This window comes from Lissotriton vulgaris, chromosome 10 (assembly GCF_964263255.1).
Source record: "Lissotriton vulgaris chromosome 10, aLisVul1.2, whole genome shotgun sequence".
Taxonomy (NCBI): Eukaryota; Metazoa; Chordata; class Amphibia; order Caudata; family Salamandridae; genus Lissotriton; species Lissotriton vulgaris.
The window spans coordinates 88,012,647-88,030,959 of NC_141698.1; the positions used below are offsets into that span (position 1 = coordinate 88,012,647).

Sequence of the window (18,313 nt, forward strand, 5' to 3'; positions counted from 1 at the left end):
TTGAAAACATTAAAATTGAAATAAAAATTGAATTCTTTAACATGTGGAAGCATTTTACCTTGGTACATAAGATTATATCATAGCATTGAGAGGAGTTTATTAAAAGTGATATTGAAGTTAGAAACTTTTGAGCTCCGACCATGACCACAATGCCACTAGTGAACTAATAAGCAAGTCAGTTCTCATGTGTACATATATATACCCTTTTTTGTTTTATGAATAAAGCAACATTATAGTAGATTAAATCTAACACAAGATTTGACTGTACAGCATACATCCGGAACTTGTGTATTTGAATATACGATCATATGTGATAATGAAGAAAAAAGGAAGGCTTCTGTATCATTATGCTTATTTGCACACCAGGAAAATCTCAATAAATTTAACTATGTGCTCCTGACACGCCCCTTAGTACCGCCCATAGCCCTCCCCCAACCCACCCCTAGTCCACAAATCAATTTGGTGAGTACCTGCCTCTATTTTTTCCATTTAAAGCACTGCCTTCGAAACCAACAAAGTACATAACAGTCCTCTGTATTCACACAGTCCAGTTATTGTTCCAAACCAACAGCTTAGTTCTGTTGCTGCCAGCTAGGGGCAGCGGGATATATAAAGTAGCATGGCACAGTGTGTTCGTCGAAGCGCGTTTTATAGCGCCCAAATTAATTCCTCCCCATCCTTCAGCTCCTCTGGCCTCGAATTAGCCTCATGAACTCCTCTGCGAGGTTGCTACGGTCCTGTCTTTGAGCCAACTTTCCCTGCTTGGTATGAATTTGGATAACTAAAGAGCAGCGCACTGAACCGGTATCGCATTCGGTCTCCTTAGACTGTGGTAATAGAGGGGACCTATACGTATTTTTTGGACCATAGACTTCATATGGCCCGAAGCACTCTGTAGGTATGGTTTCTCCCCAGAAGTCGCTCGCCATTGGAAATTACCACTCATGTGCATGAAGTCTGCATTTTGGGATACCAAGGTGAACTACCGGGAAATATTTTATAAAGCACAGTGGGCTTTAAATGCGGCTGATTCAAGATTTTAAATGGCATCGCTTTAAATAGGTTGGTCAATACTGTAATCTATATTATACAGTTTTCAAGTCTGTATGTTTTTTCATTAGCACCGTTTCCGAGTCTCTTTTTTAGGTCTCGCTGCTCTAGAAGGGCCTTTAGCCATCGGTCTTCACTTTTCAAGCACTGCACTCGTGCTTGTGGCGGCATCCACCTTGCGGGAGCGAGCGGCGGGGCGCCACAAGCACGAGTGCAGTGCTTAAAAAGTGAAGACTGCGTGCACACGCACGCACCACTCCTGAAACAGCTGCTGCTTGTTAAATTAGTGCAGCGGACACCACTCAGGTTTTTTTAAATTTTTTTATATTTTTTGTGTGCTTTTGCGGCATGTGACCAGCTCTTGATCTTTCTGTGTTAGCCTGTTCCCTCAATTACCTCTTGCCACTGTTTTTTCAGCCATTCCTACCTTTGTTTACGTCCATACCTTTTCATGTGCCTGCAACTTTCTTTCTCCTTGTTAAAGCTTTTGTTGCTGTTTGCTTTTTCCTTTGGGCTTGGGAGGGTGGGTAGAGCAGTTACTATGTCACACCCCACACTGCTTCCAGCTGCCCGACCTCTGCTTGTTGTCGCCGTGTTTACAACTGTGACACCTGTGACTGGAAACACATGCCTTTACAGCGAACTCATTAGCTGGGATGGGCTTCCTATGTCGTCACCAGATTCACATCATGCCCAGGGCTGTATCGCAGGTGCACGGAGACAAACTCCAAAGGCTTAGAGTGCAGACAAGCAAGATGGCGGGCACCTCTGATCCCCTGGAGGAGATGCTCTTCTCAGAGGTGGACGAAAAAGCAGTCCGTGACTTAGTGGGTTCTCTCGAATCGCAGCTGACTGGACACGGGCCACTTGCAGCGGGGGTTGTAACTTGGGCTTCTCGGGGCTGAGCAATGCTCAGCAGCAGCACAGAGCTGGTGGCTCGGTGGAGCGACTGTGAGCAGCTGCAAAAGCCAGCTTCGCTCTACTGTCAGTGCTCAGCCTGTTGCAAGTGCGCATGTAAACAGTCGGGGCAGGCAGCAGCAGCCGTCACATGGGGCACCCCATGACGCAACTTCGGTGGCTCCCCATGCCAGTGTATAACTAATGAGCCCGCCTGGCCCAACCACAGCGCTAAGAAGTTCCAAATCACCAGCAGCCACTTTGCCACCGGTGACCCCATCTGCCCCTGCAATAAAGACTAACTCTGGGCCCCTAGCGTCTTTATCTACACCATTCAGGAGCTTGATGCTGCCTGCTGCTAACAGTCACTTCCACCAGCCTACTCAGCACAGCTCCGCGTCGCATACGTATCCTGCAGGGGCAGTCGGCAGTGCAAGCAGCAGTAGTTCAAACATGACTATTATATGCAGTCCCAAAAGTGCATCTCCTGCCGCTCATCAAAGTCCGCTTCAAAACAACTTGATGTATGGCGCCAACCAGTCCTCTGTCCATTTTTAAAGACCTCAAGCTCACATAGTAGTCATTACACAAAATGGGCATTGTAGCTCAGTTGACCCTATATTTATCCAGTATTGGGGTATCTTTCATAGATTCACATGCCTGAATCATTCCCCGTCGTCGAGGCGGGAGTCCCACGGTAAATTATATATATATATAGCAGTGCCTAAAACCATTAGTAGTAGGCTAAAAAAGGATATAGGCCCAACTAGGCCCAAAACTTAGCAGCCTATCTACCTCATTATGTAAAAAGAACTGAAAATGTAGCCTCAGCCAATCAGCTAACCTCACCCTCTAGAACCTTCCCAGCCCAGGCAGTTCTCCTCAGATTTTCACCGCACTTCGTGTGTAAGGGAGTCTCCCTAGTGCCTACTCAGTTTTCTTCAGAAATTTCTTCAATTCTTTCAAGATGTCGGAAAAGAAGGCTTTATTCAAGGCCTGTGCTTCATGCTTCAAGAAGAGAGTTCACGTGGACGACGAGCACTCGGTCTGTATTTATTGTTTGCATCCTTCACATGTTGTGAAGGATTGCAGGATATGTCGAACCTTCCCTCCTAAGACCAAAAGGGATAGAGAGGCGAGAGTTCTTTTGTGGCTGAAGTCGTCTGTCAGAGATGACGAGGACAGAGCCTCTACTTCAAGTAAGAGAGCCAGTTCCAAAGAGAGGTGTTCCCCTGAGAGATTGAAAAAATCTAAGTTCTCTCATAAACCCTCTGAATCCACAAGGAGTGCTGCGTCAACAGAGTCTTCAACTGTGAGTACAGTCCGCACTAAAGCTGTCACTTTAGTGTCTTCTCTCACTGTTACCACCTATTCTACGTCTTCTACTTCTTCAAATACTGTTACCACCTCAGCAATTACTTCTCCTGTGATGTCCGTCATGGCCTCTTCTTCTGAGACAAGATCGTCAAAGAAAAGCGCGTCGTCGACGAGTCTACCGTCGACGACCAAATCACCATCTTTGAAGCGCTCGTCATCGCTTCCGTCGACGCTCTCGTCGACGGCTCCCCCGTCGACGAAGACTTCCACTATCCCGTCGACGAAGACCCAGTCGACGAAGATCCCGTCGACGAAGATCCCGTCGACGAAGACCCCGTCGACGAAGACCCCGTCGACGAAGACCCCGTCGACGAAGACCCCGTCGACGAAGACCCCGTCGACGGAGGGCCCGTCGACTGAGGGCCCGTCGACGAAGCGCCCGTCGACGAAAGGCTCGTCGACAAAGACCCCGTCGACGACAGGCCCGTCGACGACAAACACGTCGACGAAGGTTTCAGCTCCGTCGACGACTAGCTTGACGACGAGGAGTCCGTCGACGGATCCGTCTACTAGGACGCCTTCCAAGAAGTCTTCATCCATGATTACAATACCTGTGACGATACCGTCGACGACAATATCGGCAACTCACACATCGGTTTCACTTTTGCCATCGACAGCAGCGCTGGCATCTTTGAATGTGCCGTCTACGCATTTGTTGCCCACATCTCCGGTTAGGGTGCAGTATACCCATTTTCAGATGAAATCTTTTCAGAGACAGAGTTACTCTCATTTGTCTCCCCTCTTGCCTTCGCATATCTTGGAAAATTACGTGGAAGCAGATTCGGATAATGAAGAGGATGATGATGATGATGATCCTTTTGGAGTGGCCCATCACCCTTCCCAGTTGCACATAAAATATCAAGAGGATGAGGATGATGATGAGGTTCATTACTATCAGGAAAATTTAGCTACTCCTTATCATCAGGAGCAACAACACACAGAAGACACGACTCATCTTCCGTCTGTTCTAGTACAGGATTTGCAGGCCATGCTGGCCGATTATCGTCAGAGGTTTCCACCAACTCTGCCTACTCCAAATACTGTGCCAGAGGACATGCCAGTAAATCCACCGCCACATCCTTCACACTCTCCAAGGCAGGATGTTGACCCCGGGACTGGAGGTCAGGATGTTGACATCTCATCTCCAGATGAGGATGAAAGAGAGGATGGGGAACTTCCGGATTCCAAGCCTACGGAACCATGGAATGATTACGTCATTCCTATGCCCTCTCCTAATCTGCCAAAACCTTCAGATTCTCCGCCAGAAGACATAGGAGGTTTTCATAACATCATGCACCGGGCAGCTGCTCGATTTGCAATCACAGTTTCGGTTGAACAAACCGACTGTTTTCTTCATGATTTCAAAGAAGGGTATAGAAGGGTGTCCAGATCTATCCCTATCATTGATTATATCTGGAAAGAAGGGATTGATATTATGAAGACGCCAGCTTCCATCCCGGCGGTTCTTCCAAGAGTCGACAAGAAGTACCGAGCACCACCGGACACTCCTTCATGTTTGATTGGTCATCCGCGTCCTGACTCAGTGATTTCACAAGCGGCTCAACAACGATCCAAAAATCCGGTTGCACCTCTTTCAACGCCTCCAGACAAAGAGGGCAGGAGATTGGATGCAATTGGAAAAAAGTTCTCGGCTAATGCCGCTGCTACTGTCAAGATTGCTAATTCTTTGGCAATTTTAGCACGGTACGACAGACAAATGTGGTCAGATCTGTCGGAGTTCATCAATTTGGTTCCCGATGACCGTGTTGAAGAGGTCAGGAAGGTTGTCTTGGAAGGCGAGCGGGCAGCTTCTGAAATTATCGATTGCGCCCTCGATGTATCTAATACAGCCTTTAGACAATTGGCCGGAGCGGCAGTTCTCAGACGGCAAGGATGGCTCAAGGCGACTTCTTTCAGACCTGAGGTCCAGACCAAAATACTGGACATGGCCTATAATGGCGAGTTATTGTTTGGCAAGCACATAGATGAAGCATTGCTTGCGATAAAAACGGATACTGATACGGCTAAATCGCTTGGTGCACTACAGTATAAGCGAGGTTTTTTCAGAGGAGCAAGAGGCCGTGGTTTTTCATCAAGAGGACATTATCAAAATCAGCAAAACCGTCAGTATCAACCTCAAAATAAGCCGTACTACCAGCAGTCCTATCGGCAGTCATCGTCAGCGGGTTTCTCTCGTCAAGGAGGGAAACGACGTTCTAACTACCAGGGACGTGATTCAAATAAACGCCAGTGAGTTTTGCCGGACACCATCCTCCCTTCCCTCCCTCCCTGTGGGCGCCAAGATTTCCGCCTTTTATCAACAGTGGCGGAAGATAACTTCAGATCAGTGGGTTCTGGACATAGTCAAACACGGACACACTCTGGAGTTCTTGCAGAAACCTCCAACATTACCGCCCAGGGGTCCCTCCCCTCCTCGTCTTCATTTGTTATACATGGAAGCCATGAAAATGCTGCACAAAAATGCGATAGAGAAAGTCCCAACATCCCAGAAAAATCAGGGGTTTTATTCTCGCTTCTTCCTTGTGGAAAAGGTTTCAGGAGAGTGGCGTCCAATTCTGGATCTACGAAACTTAAACACATATCTGAAAAAGCAGAGTTTCCGCATGGTGACACTCACGGATGTCCTCAATTGCCTCATGGAGGGAGATTTCATGGCTTCCCTGGATATGGAAGACGCTTACTTCCACATTCCAATTCTTCCAAACCACCGCAAGTATCTGAGATTCACAGTGGCTGGTGTCCATTTTCAATTCAAGGTGCTCCCTTTCGGCCTGAAGTCTGCACCAAGAATCTTTACCAAGACTCTAGTCCCAGTTGCAGCTGCGTTGAGGTCACAGGGAATCCAAGTATTCCCGTACCTCGACGATTGGTTAATAAAGAGTCTGACGAGGACTTCGACAAGGCAATCGGTCAAGAGTGCTCTGTCAATGTTCTCGAATCTGGGTTTGACCCTCAACGCCAAAAAATCTCAACTTCAACCCAGACAAATTCTGACGTTCCTGGGAGCAGTACTAGACACTTCTCAGTGCAAGGCCTTCTTAACCCAAATTCGTCAGGACAAGATCACAAAGCTGGCAAGTCAAATACGGTCAAAAAAGTCTCTTTCGGTCCGACAGTTTGTTTCCCTGCTAGGGATGTGTTCCTCCGCACTCCATCTAGTTCCACTGGCTCGACTCAGAATGAGGCCTCTCCAGGAGGAATTGCATCGACAATGGCGGCAGATAGACGGATCTTTCGAGGACCGTATCAAGGTCACGCCCAAGATAAAACAAGCTCTTCTGTGGTGGGCGGCAAAGAACAATTTGTCTCCGGGGCTCACTTTTCTTCAGACTCTACCGGAATTTACTCTAACGACAGATGCCTCCATGGAGGGTTGGGGAGGTCATCTCCAGGACCTTCAGGTGCAGGGACGGTGGTCCCATCAGTACAAGCACAAACACATCAACTGCCTCGAGTTGAGGGCAATTTTCCTGTCCTTGCGAGCCTTCCTGCCAAGAATTGCAGGCTCTGCAGTACTGGTGCGCACGGACAACACCACCAGCATGTTTTACGTAAACAAGCAAGGGGGCACAAAATCTCTGGCCCTGTCTCTTCAAGCGCAGGAAATGTGGGAATGGTTACTCCACCACAAAATTTCCCTCAGAGCGGAACATGTTCAGGGAATTCAGAATTCTCTGGCCGACGATCTCAGCAGATCGTTCACAGGATGTCACGAGTGGGAACTCGAACAACGCCAAGTGGAAACAATTTTCCAGCTCTGGGGCACACCAACGCTGGACCTGTTTGCCACGCAGCAGAACAGCAAATGCATATACTTTGCCAGCAGGTTCCATCAGCAAGGATCGAGAGGAAATGCCCTGTTGATGAGGTGGACCGGAATCTTTGCATATGCCTTCCCGCCGATTCCTCTCATTCCAAAGGTTCTACAGAAAATGAAGAGAGAGCGTTGCTCTCTAATCCTAATTGCTCCTCGCTGGCCGAGGCAGTATTGGTTCCAGGAGCTTCTGATACTCTCCCATCAACCTCCACTGCGCCTCAAGCCGACACTTACAATGCTGACAAGGGAGGAAGGACAAATACTTCATCCAGATCCTCAGTCGCTACACTTGCACGCCTGGCTCCTGATTTCTTAGAGTTTAAGGACCTAGAGATTTCTCCAGACTGTAGAGCTGTTCTATCTCAGGCTCGTGCACCGTCTACCATCAGAACCTATCGCTTCAAATGGAAGAGATTCTGTTTATGGTGCGGAGAGCATGACGTCCATCCACTACAGGCTCCTCCAGAGAAGATTCTGCCTTATCTGCTGTCTCTAGCCAGATCAGGTCTCGCTTTTTCTTCTATCAAAGTTCACCTTGCTGCCATATCCAGATTCAGGAAGAGTTACAACAAACCATCTTTGTGCTCTTCTTCTTTAATTAAACAGTTCCTTAAAGGATTATTTCGAGTTTTCCCTCCAGTGCGGCCTCCTCCTCCTGAGTGGGATCTCAATATTGTGTTATCTCAGTTGCTGAAAAGGCCTTTTGAACCAATTCATAAATCGGAACTTAAATTCTTGACTTGGAAAGTGGCTATTCTGTTAGCCCTCACTTCAACCCGGAGAGTAAGTGAGATACAAGCGTTCTCTATATCAGAACCTTTCCTACATTTTTCAAAAGACTGTGTGACACTTAGAACTCATCCTAAGTTTATTCCCAAAGTTCCGACCCAGTTTCACATCAACCAACCGGTGAAACTCAAGACTTTCTTTCCAGACCCCAAGACTCCAGCTGAAAGGATGCTGCATTCCTTGGATGTCCAAAGATGCCTCAAATTCTATTTACAAAAGACAAAAGATTTACGCAAATCTACCCAACTGTTTGTGGCTTATGGACAAGCTACACGTGGTCAGGCAGTGACGAAGGCAACTATAGCCAGATGGCTTTCCTCTGTCATCGTCTTCTGTCATGAGAAAGCGAACAAGCCCCTGACAAGAACGGTTAAGGCGCATTCCACCAGGATGATGTCAGCGTCTACAGCCCTATTTGCAGGGGTGTCCCTGGAAAACATCTGCCGTGCTGCTACATGGAAAAGTGTGCATACTTTTACGAAGCACTATTGCCTGCAGCCGGTACTACATGGAGATACGTCAGTGGGAGAAGCAGTGTTGCAGCATCTTCTTCACTGAGGTCAGCCTTTTATGGTTTTTCTTTTTTCTATTGCTAGATGTTTACTAATATACTGTTTTAATGTTCTATATATAGATACATATTATATGAAGGTGTTGTCATGATTTTGCATATGTATTGAGATATGTTATTGCTCTAGTACCTTCCAGGTTGTGTGGGGATATATGGTTTGGATTGTCTCCCACCTTCCTCTACCGACAGTTATGGTTGTTACTGCTTGCTACTCTGATTCAGGCATGTGAATCTATGAAAGATACCCCAATACTGGATAAGAAAACAAGTTACTTACCTGTAACTACAGTTATCCAGTATTGGTATCTTTCATAGATTCACATGCACCCACCCTCCTCCCCGGCTAGGCAGTTCTTATATAGGATACTACTTCTCACTTGTGCTGGGAAAATCTGAGGAGAACTGCCTGGGCTGGGAAGGTTCTAGAGGGTGAGGTTAGCTGATTGGCTGAGGCTACATTTTCAGTTCTTTTTACATAATGAGGTAGATAGGCTGCTAAGTTTTGGGCCTAGTTGGGCCTATATCCTTTTTTAGCCTACTACTAATGGTTTTAGGCACTGCTATATATATATATAATTTACCGTGGGACTCCCGCCTCGACGACGGGGAATGATTCAGGCATGTGAATCTATGAAAGATACCAATACTGGATAACTGTAGTTACAGGTAAGTAACTTGTTTTCTTATGCAAAATGTGGACCGTGCAAGGCGCACTTGCGCACCAACATCAGTAACACACGTCAACCACCAAAATCCATCTATAACTCACTGTAAACTGCACTCGCAAATGCAGCCTAAAACATCAGTAGTGCAACTTCACCATGCTGCAGCAGCTTCACCTTGCAAACCATCAACGTCTCTTCCAATGATGATGCTTCCAACAAGCATAACTCACAATACTCCATGTTCTACCTCTGTAGTGTCAAACGACACCCTGCACACCAGTATTACACCGTCACCCTTTGAGTTGGGTGTTCCATATTCCTGCTGCAGGTGGCATGCAGCAGAGCACAGTTGCACATGTCATGTCCAATCCATCACTGTCGCCATCACTGAGGTATGTGATGGCGACTCTTCTGAGAACAGTTGCCCCACAGCTCATTATGCGGCCCCCTCAACAAAGCACCATCCAGTTGCCTCCAGGTCTTTCTATACCACCTGGTAAGTGAAATTGTAATCTTTGTAGCCTTCTTAAGTTTTTTATTTGGCCAAACTATTCAATATTCTATATTTGTAGTGATTATACCTATAAATGAATCCTAGTTATGAGGGAAAAAAATCTAGACTTTTCACTTATTGTGGAACTAAGCATAGATACGAATAGATTATTAATTCCTCAGTGATTTCTGACATGGTGAGATCCTAAAGAAAAGAAAAAAACAACTAAAGGATTAAGTATAGTTGTTTTATTTAAGTTTCGTGTAAAAATATCTGTCAGAATTGTCAATTTGTTTTGATGGATTCAACAGAGTTTCAAACCATGAATTTTTTAATTGAAACATAACAGGCTCATTGTGTGATCCCCTCAACATAGCACAATTAAGTTGTCTCCTGGTCTTCCTATTATACCACATGGTAGGGAAAATTGTAATCCTTGGAGCATTCTTGCCTTTTCAATTTGGACACACCATTCTGGATTCCAGGAATACAGAATGGTGTGTGATACCACCCTATTGGTTAAAACAATAGTGAAGATAAGATCAACTATGGAGGATTGGTAAATCCGTCTAGAAAATGTGACTACATTTCCTTTCCTATATTTCACACCTACACTGACTGGTGATCACAATATGAGATGGAGGGAGGGTGATTGTATTTAGGGAATTTACCTCTTTTTAGCATTTCTTTTTTTAAATGGAGTTGGAAAAAAAGGCCCGTCTTCGGTGTATGTATATTCCTTGCTGGAGAGACTTGATGCAATTGTGGGAGTCCAGCGAAATTTCATGGTGCTCCAGGGGCTCGTTGCTGCAACTGTGTACAGGCTTGAGATTAAGGTAGAGGCATCCAGGAAGCCCCCTATCAATGTTGGAGTAACCCAGGGCTTTGTCCCGTCTGCCATCTTCACCCTCCACATGACACTATTTTGACCCTACTCACTAACAGCCAACATCAAAATTCATCAATTTGTTGACCGCACACCATTCAACATAAATTAATCCTCTGCTGTCAACATCGATTAACTTAAGCTCTGCCTCTTTCTCATTCAGATATGGACTTTACGCACCAACTTTGAGCTCATTCTCACCAAGACCCAATTTCTCCATATTTGCCAACATCACCAAATAACATCTAGTCCAAACCTGGCTCATCTACATAATTCTCGATATGAGAGAGTTGGTGTTGTTTGAAAGTTGTCTAATATATCTTTAACATGTAGCTGCAACCAATGCCAATTCACTTGGATTCAGCGTCCACACTGACCTGTCCATCAGTGAACAAAGTCACAAAAAGACAACGTTTATAGAGTACCAGCTCTCTCTCTTGAACATATTGAATCCTTACCTCCATTGACAGTGTTTTCAAAAGTGCTGTCCAAACCCTACCGCTCTCTTGTCCTTTTTCAGGTCTAGCCTAGCGACGCAGCACATGCGCTACTTGCGTGCGAGATCTATTGTTGTGGATTGTGCTCGTGAAGGGGGATAGGAGATGTGCACACCCCGGGACAGGCGATGTGCATGCCGCGTTTCAACACAGCGTGCGCATGGCGTGCTTTCACTTCCCCTCCCTCCCTCGGTGTTTCAGCAAAGCCCGCGCATGGCTCGCTTTCACTTTCCCTCCCTCCCTTCCTCCGTCGGCTCCAGATCATCTCAGAAGCTCCTGGGGACCCTGCAGGGCGTCAGCAGTCTCCGAGTTGGCTTGTTCCTTTATTGCAATTGTAACTTATTGGCTTCTTTGTTTGTAGAAAAAAAGATAAATCCATTTACAAAAAAGAATACCAGTTTCTTGTCCTAGTTCATTGTATTGAGCATGTGAAAATAACTGGTATAATCAGACCCTTCACCGCCGTGTTGGAAGTGTACTTAATTTTACATGATTATAAATGTTTTACCAGTTGAAATATTTTAGGTCCTAGTATGGTACATATTGCAATCATTAGTTGTTCCATTTCTATTGCCCCAAGTGTGCATAACTGGTGTTATTAAAGTCTCTTTTAATACGTCTTTTTGTAATAGTGTATGCACTTTATCTGTGGTGGGGACACTTATTTCCGCCTTTATCATCAGGTTTTATAGTATCTTTTTTTTCCATTTTACAGTAATAGTGTGTTTTTGTTACTGACTTTACACCAGTCTCATTATTGTGAGCGTGTATAAGCCCCTCTCAAAACATCTTTTCAACCTAATACAGCAATTCACATGGCTCCTGCTGAGAGTTATGGTTGGTTGAACTGCTCAGCGACTTCACATTCTTAGCCTGTAGCTGATTTGCTCTGCAATTGAACCTGGTATTTAAATTTCTCCTTCATGTCGGCGGTTTGAATTGTTTTTTGACATACTTTGATTCTGTATTATGTTTTCTCTTTCTCCAACCCCTTTTACGATCTCTCAGTGGTGAATCCCTCCATAACGGTATTTTTTCTGGTCTCTTAATTCTTGATGCTGGTGAATTCCTCTTTTACCATTTTCGGTTCTGGTGTATTGCACTTGGCTGACCTATTTGAGGATTGATTTGGCCAATTATAAGCATATCCCTACGTGCAAGTGTATCTTGTTGCTAGGAAACGGTGAAGAAAAGGTGACTACTGAGAAACCTAGTGATTGAGCAGATATGTTTAGATGTTTACAAAAATCATAATGAGCGTAAGTAGAAAAAGGCTCAGGAAGATGACGTTTCAATAAGTCAAGCTACAATCAAAGAGTTAACAGACATTTTGTGATAATGAAGGGAGAGAAAAGGAAGGCATTTGTGAGAAAGTTCCATCTTTCTTGCATGGTACTTTTTGCTGAATTGCTGATGTGCTTTGAGTGTGCCCTGGGCTCCTGCCAATCAGGTGCCCAGGGACTGTGTTCCTTCCCTAAAACTGTGTTGAACCTAAAACCCAATTGGCATCTCTGGCCACATATCAGTCCCTGGTAAATGGTCCCTCTAGGTACCCAGGGCATTGTTACCAGAGAAGACCCCATAGGGCTGCAGCACTTATTGTGCCACCCTTAGGGGCCCTGTACCTTGGCACACACACACACTGCCTTAACAGGCTGGTGTGGGCACAGATGCATGAGTCATGTACCCCTACAGTACCCAGGGCCATTCCTGGGCACTGTAAGGGCAGTGATGCCAATTACAATATATGGTGCTGGGAGATTGTCATTACGAACTCCACAGCACCATAATGGCTACACTGAAGACTGACAAGTTTGATATCAAACTTCTCGGCACATTAAACCCACACTGATGCCATTGTGGGATTTAATGTAAAATGCACTACAGAGGATATCTTCGAGATACCCCCTGAAATCTAACCTACAATCCACGTCTTGTCTGAGAGGCTGCCTAGGCTGCCACTCAGCAGACATGTTGCTGGGCCCCTGGGTGGAGAGCCCTCCGCTCTCCTGGGCCTGCAACAATGCACATCCTGGGTGATTTGCTAGGTCTCCTCCCCCAGGATGGGAAGGGGGAAGCTTCAAAGGCCTGCCGCCTTTGTGAGCTTCTCCAGGCCACTTGCTGTACTCAGCAACTGGCCCCCACCGGTTCTGACCCCCACTCTGGCGGGAAGGCTGGTGGGAAACCCTATGTGAGGAAAGGGGGTGTGCCACCCTGTGCCAACTCCACCCCTCAGATGGGAGAGCCGAGGTAAAGCACAACTCCAGGCTCCGTGTGTGTGTGGCTCCGTGTGTGTGTGGCTCCGTGTGTGTGTGGCTCCGTGTGTGTGTGGCTCTGTGTGTGTGTGGCTGGCTCTGTGTGTGTGTGTGGCTCTGTGTGTGTGTGTGGCTCTGTGTGTGTGTGTGGCTCTGTGTGTGTGTGGCTCTGTGTGTGTGTGGCTCTGTGTGTGTGTGGCTCTGTGTGTGTGTGTGTGTGTGTGTGGCTCTGTGTGTGTGTGTGTGTGGCTCTGTGTGTGTGGGGGGGGCTCTGCGTGTGTGTGTGGGGGGCTGTGTGTGTGTGTGGCTCTGTGTGTGTGTGGGGGGGGTCTGTGTGGGTTTGTGTGTGGCATTTGTGAGAGATTAAGCTATTGGCATTGTAAATAACAATGCCGTTTATCTGTTTTCAAAACCAACACATAAATAAAAATGTTGTCATTTACAATGGCAATAGCTCTAACTTTTGCAAAGGTGAGACCGTTTCATTGTAAATGCTTGTTTAGGACTCGTGCCCTGCTTTCAACCCTGCCAACTTTGTTAACGATTATCTATAATCAGCAAGTCACTCCACCGTCTTCCCCAGTCCTAAGATCCAACCTTCTTTTTGTTTTTCATTAGTCGACTTTCACAGAGTGGTTGACTCTTATGTCTAAAGTCAGCTGTCAGTTCGATTACATCTGTCGATCCCCAGTAAGACAGCCCGAGTCTTACAAATAAACCTACTGCAATATTCCATACCTCGGTCCAAGAGCTAAGACTTCGCCCAGTTCCCCACATGATCGATCATTTCTTCATCAGTAAGACATCCCCTGTAAATATCTTTTTTTCTCTCAGTATGCCATATTTTAAATGGCGTTCTCAAAATATATCAACCCCAAGTGTGAAAGATCATCCATCCCGCTTTTGACAGTGGCACCCCAGCGTGGACCACGAGTCCTCTTTTAAATTGTCTACTCCAGTTGGGCAGAATAAGCTTCTGTTGTTGTGTCTGTTAACTCTTCCTTCAGTTTATTATCCCTCATAAGGAAAGTTAACCCCCTCAATATGCCAATTGTCTAACACATTAACATCCCCTTAGCCTGCACCTCCCACTGTGAAACGTAGTTTCACCCAGGATGCCAGCCCAGTCGTGCAGGTCAACAGTCTTTGTATTAATATCGATGTGATCCTAAACACAAGTAACATTATCAGGCCCCATTGTATGAACATTGCCTCTCATAACGATCTAGTGACTTGAATAATCTACCCTGCCTAACTGTAATGCTCTTGACTTATAAACTGGTCTCAAATTGTGTGATCTTATGCAAATATTTAATTTTACAGAGCAGCCTATTTCTTCAATATCACATATGAGAGCACCTAAAAATATTAGAGTTCAGCATTTCTACCGTAGTAAAAGCTATTTTGTTTGAATTATTAGACTAACCTTTTGCTCCATGTGTAATCAAAAAAAAATACCCACGTATAGGGTACTAATGCACCTTGACTTACCGCATAGTTCACTAAAAGCATTGTCATCAAGTCAGGGGCAGTTATGTTTCTAAGTGCATGTGTAATAACTCTCACTTTTAATATATTACTAAAGCATGATGTGGTAGTGCGCTGTCCTTTACATATCACACATTTTCTGTTGAAACTGTCATAAAGTTTTGCATTAACATTCAGTTTTACTGATTAAACGATATTGTGTATAAAAGATAATGTGTGGAAATCTAGTTTCAGCAAATATTTATCATGTGTGCATCACCAAGTAAAATGTTCTGCTTTGTTTTGATCCTTTTAAAATCTTTATTGAATCACACTTCATAGTTTAAAAATAATTTCAGATATATGTGTACAGTTTATTTGCAAGCTAATTAAATGTTGTGGGGGATGGGGGGGGCTGACATCCTATAGCCTTTCAGTCAGTCAGTCAGAAAAACTTTTGTTGGAGGCAATACTGGGAGCTTCTTCCTATAGGCTTTCATTGCACACTCCCTCTACCCCAGAAAGATCACTTTACAAAATACTCTAACTTTGCAGTCAGAGAAGGAAAAGTAAATACCAATCTCCAGTACAAAATAAGCAGCAAATTGTCAGAAAGGCATAAACGTATATTTGACCATTGTCTTTGACACACAGCAAATGTTACAAGATAAAAACAACATTTAAAGGCCTCTTTATTATAACTCACCATAGAAAGTGGGTGGTTAGATTTTTCAATGTCTTGATCAATTGAGTACTACCCCGTACTCCACATGTGTATAATGGGCCAGATTCACTCTGTCAGCTTCTTTCTTTCTCCTTCATTGTGACCAGTAATTTTCTTATCCATGTTTGTTTTTATTCATGTACTCCACAGTTGCTGTCCTGAGTAGAACTTTGTGGCGCTACGTAACTCAAACATGAACAAACAAACCAATAAGGCAATATACAAATCCATACGAGATACAGGGGTGTCGAATTTAATAAAATAGCTACTTGTCCATCGGACAGTTTGATCTCTTGTCCTGTAACAAAATCCAAGTGTCCTTTTGGTGCCATATAGTGCGGTGACAAATTATGGCAGAAATCTCATGATACAAGAGCTCTGGTAATATCCTCTCTGATGATGCCAAAGCTCATACTATAGTAGTATTTAAATACTAGCAATTAACATTTTTTGCGCCTTTCCGCACATGTACATACCGGGGCTGGAGGTACCAGTAAGCAATAGTTGCCGGATTGGGAATGCCCTTTTGAGTCTGTGCAAACCTACCTGCTTGCATGTTTTAGGGATTTTCACAAGCTTTTCTCTAATCTTTTACCATACATTCCCAACTCTTGGGAATGTATTTCTGGCAAGGCAGAAGTCAAATTTCTTCCAGGGTTGGGGAAAAAAGTGTTTCAAGGGAAAGCGAACTTGTAAACTCTCAACAGATTTTGGCATGAGCAAATCGACACATACATATTTTCACATGCTAAAATGCAGTTCACAAATATTTTCTAGGAGTTCCATGTTCTTGTCTACTTTTGTTAATTCTTGAAAGACTTAACTCTGCACTAATGAACGGACATATACCATAGGTGCACTTTTGTACATTTATTTTAAGAAACCGGTCCCAAATTAGGTCTGGTGTTAACCAACACCTTTTTGTTTTTATTAGAATTCGGTCTCTCTCTTTTAGCTGGCTACACTATGAGTGACCACATTGTGCTTTTATCACAAGGGGCATTTAGGCACACAAAGTAGTTTTTGTTCAGTGTAAGGCACTACTGTGGCAGTGCGTGCTTTTTATGTTTAAAGTATTTTATTGAAAGAGTACACAGATAGAAAAAGACATTCAAGCGATGGTATTAGTGCTGTAACCCCGGGAGCCCATCTCAAAGTAGTGCCAGGCACCCCGCAATTGTAGTAAGGGTTATGTGAGCTCCGCTCCCATTTGCATAACATTAAACGACATCCTGAGGTATAAATAAACTCTCTGTGCCCTCCCCATTTTCAAGAAACTGTCCCCCCAACTCTTCCCCCCCCCTTCCCTCCCTCGCCACCCCCGTCCAGTGCCTTGTTCAGCTAAACTTACATAACTCTGCCCACACTCCTCCCCCCTCGCGCTTCCCAGCCTAGTGGTTGTTAAGCAGTGTAGTCTATCGGTGGTGTAAGTCTCAGTAATCTCGGGTACCTTGGACAGGTTAGCTCCCTGAACTCGATGGCTAGTAGTGCATGGAAGGGCTGCCACAACTCCTCAAATTGTTCCACCTCCCCAGCCATCATAAGTGACAGTTTCTCCATGCCCAGGACATGCCACAATCTATGCAGCCAACCTGTGATGGACGGAACAGTGGTAGTGCGCCAGTGTATTAGGATGTTTTGAACCGTGGAGCCAGTGCTATGGCAATTTGTCTACCCCTGCGTGATTTCAGTGGATACATCAACCCGTTCGGTAAGCCCAACAGGACGTATGCTGGGAAGCGGGCCAACTCTATCTCAAAGTGGGCGTCCATCTCATCTAGCACCTCCTTCCAGTAAGGATGTAGTAGCGGGCACTCCCACAGGACATGTGTCAGGGTACCAGGTTGCCCACACTCCCGCCAACAGGTATTATCAATGTGCTTATTCGTCTCATGCAACCGTTCCGGGGTGTAATTCCAGTATGTAGACACTTTGGTGAATGTTTCAGTTAGTCCTATATGATATGCGGAGTGTCGTGGGCGGTACGAAACCTGGTCCCACTCTTTATTGCTCAGTGTTCTACCCAACTCCCTGTTCCAGCGTTCTCTACCATGGTTATGAAAGTGGGTGGGAGGGGGTTGTAACATTTTGTAAAGATCCGTGATAAGCTTTGCATCCGAGGCACGCGTCACCAACCATTTCTCGTACGGCGATAACTTTGTCTGCCGATTCTCAAAACTGTGGCTGTAAAGCCCAGTGTCACACCTGCCAGTAGCGCATCCTGTCTGACTTTGATAACCGATACTCCTCTTTGAGACTCAGAAAAGGGAGGACTCCGTCCGACCCGTACAGATGGAAGAGAGCCCTGCATCCGGCAGCACGCCAGTGTGTGAAGGCTCCCGGGGCAGTCCCCGGCGTGAAGTCCGGGTTGTCTGCAATAGGTGTAAGCGGAGAGGGGAATGTGTTGAGCTCGTGTGTCTTGTTAGTAACGTCCCACACCCTCAGCGGGACCCGCGTAACAAAAGATGCGTAGAGGTTCGGCGGGCGATGCGTTCTACGCAGAAAGGGCACCTCCTGTAAGGGACGGCCCGCCACCGCCTGATCCTGGAAGAGCCAGTGTTTGTCTGACTCCCACCGGCCCCATTCCACCAGGTATCTCAGCTGCGCCGCTTGAAAATATTTGCGCAATTCTGGGACACCCAGTCCCCCCGACTCCGGTGCCAACGTGGAGAGAGCCCTCCTGTCCCGGGGTCTGCGGCCCTGCCAGACAAAGCGGGATAAGACCGCTTGCGTCTGCTGGATCCAATCTTTAGGTGGCTGCAGCGGCAGCGCCCGGAACAGATATAAGATCTGGGGGAGGACCG

The 18,313-nt window shown here is 45.7% G+C and overlaps 1 protein-coding gene and 1 pseudogene across 1 annotated transcript in view; one reads left to right on the plus strand and one right to left on the minus strand.

Annotated features, from left to right (window-relative positions):
* Positions 1 to 18,313, minus strand: part of LOC147684713 (uncharacterized) — a 412,180-nt gene that overhangs the window by 248,042 nt on the left and 145,825 nt on the right. The window lies entirely within an intron of this gene.
* LOC147684715 (uncharacterized) lies at positions 1,806 to 11,033 on the plus strand (annotated as a pseudogene).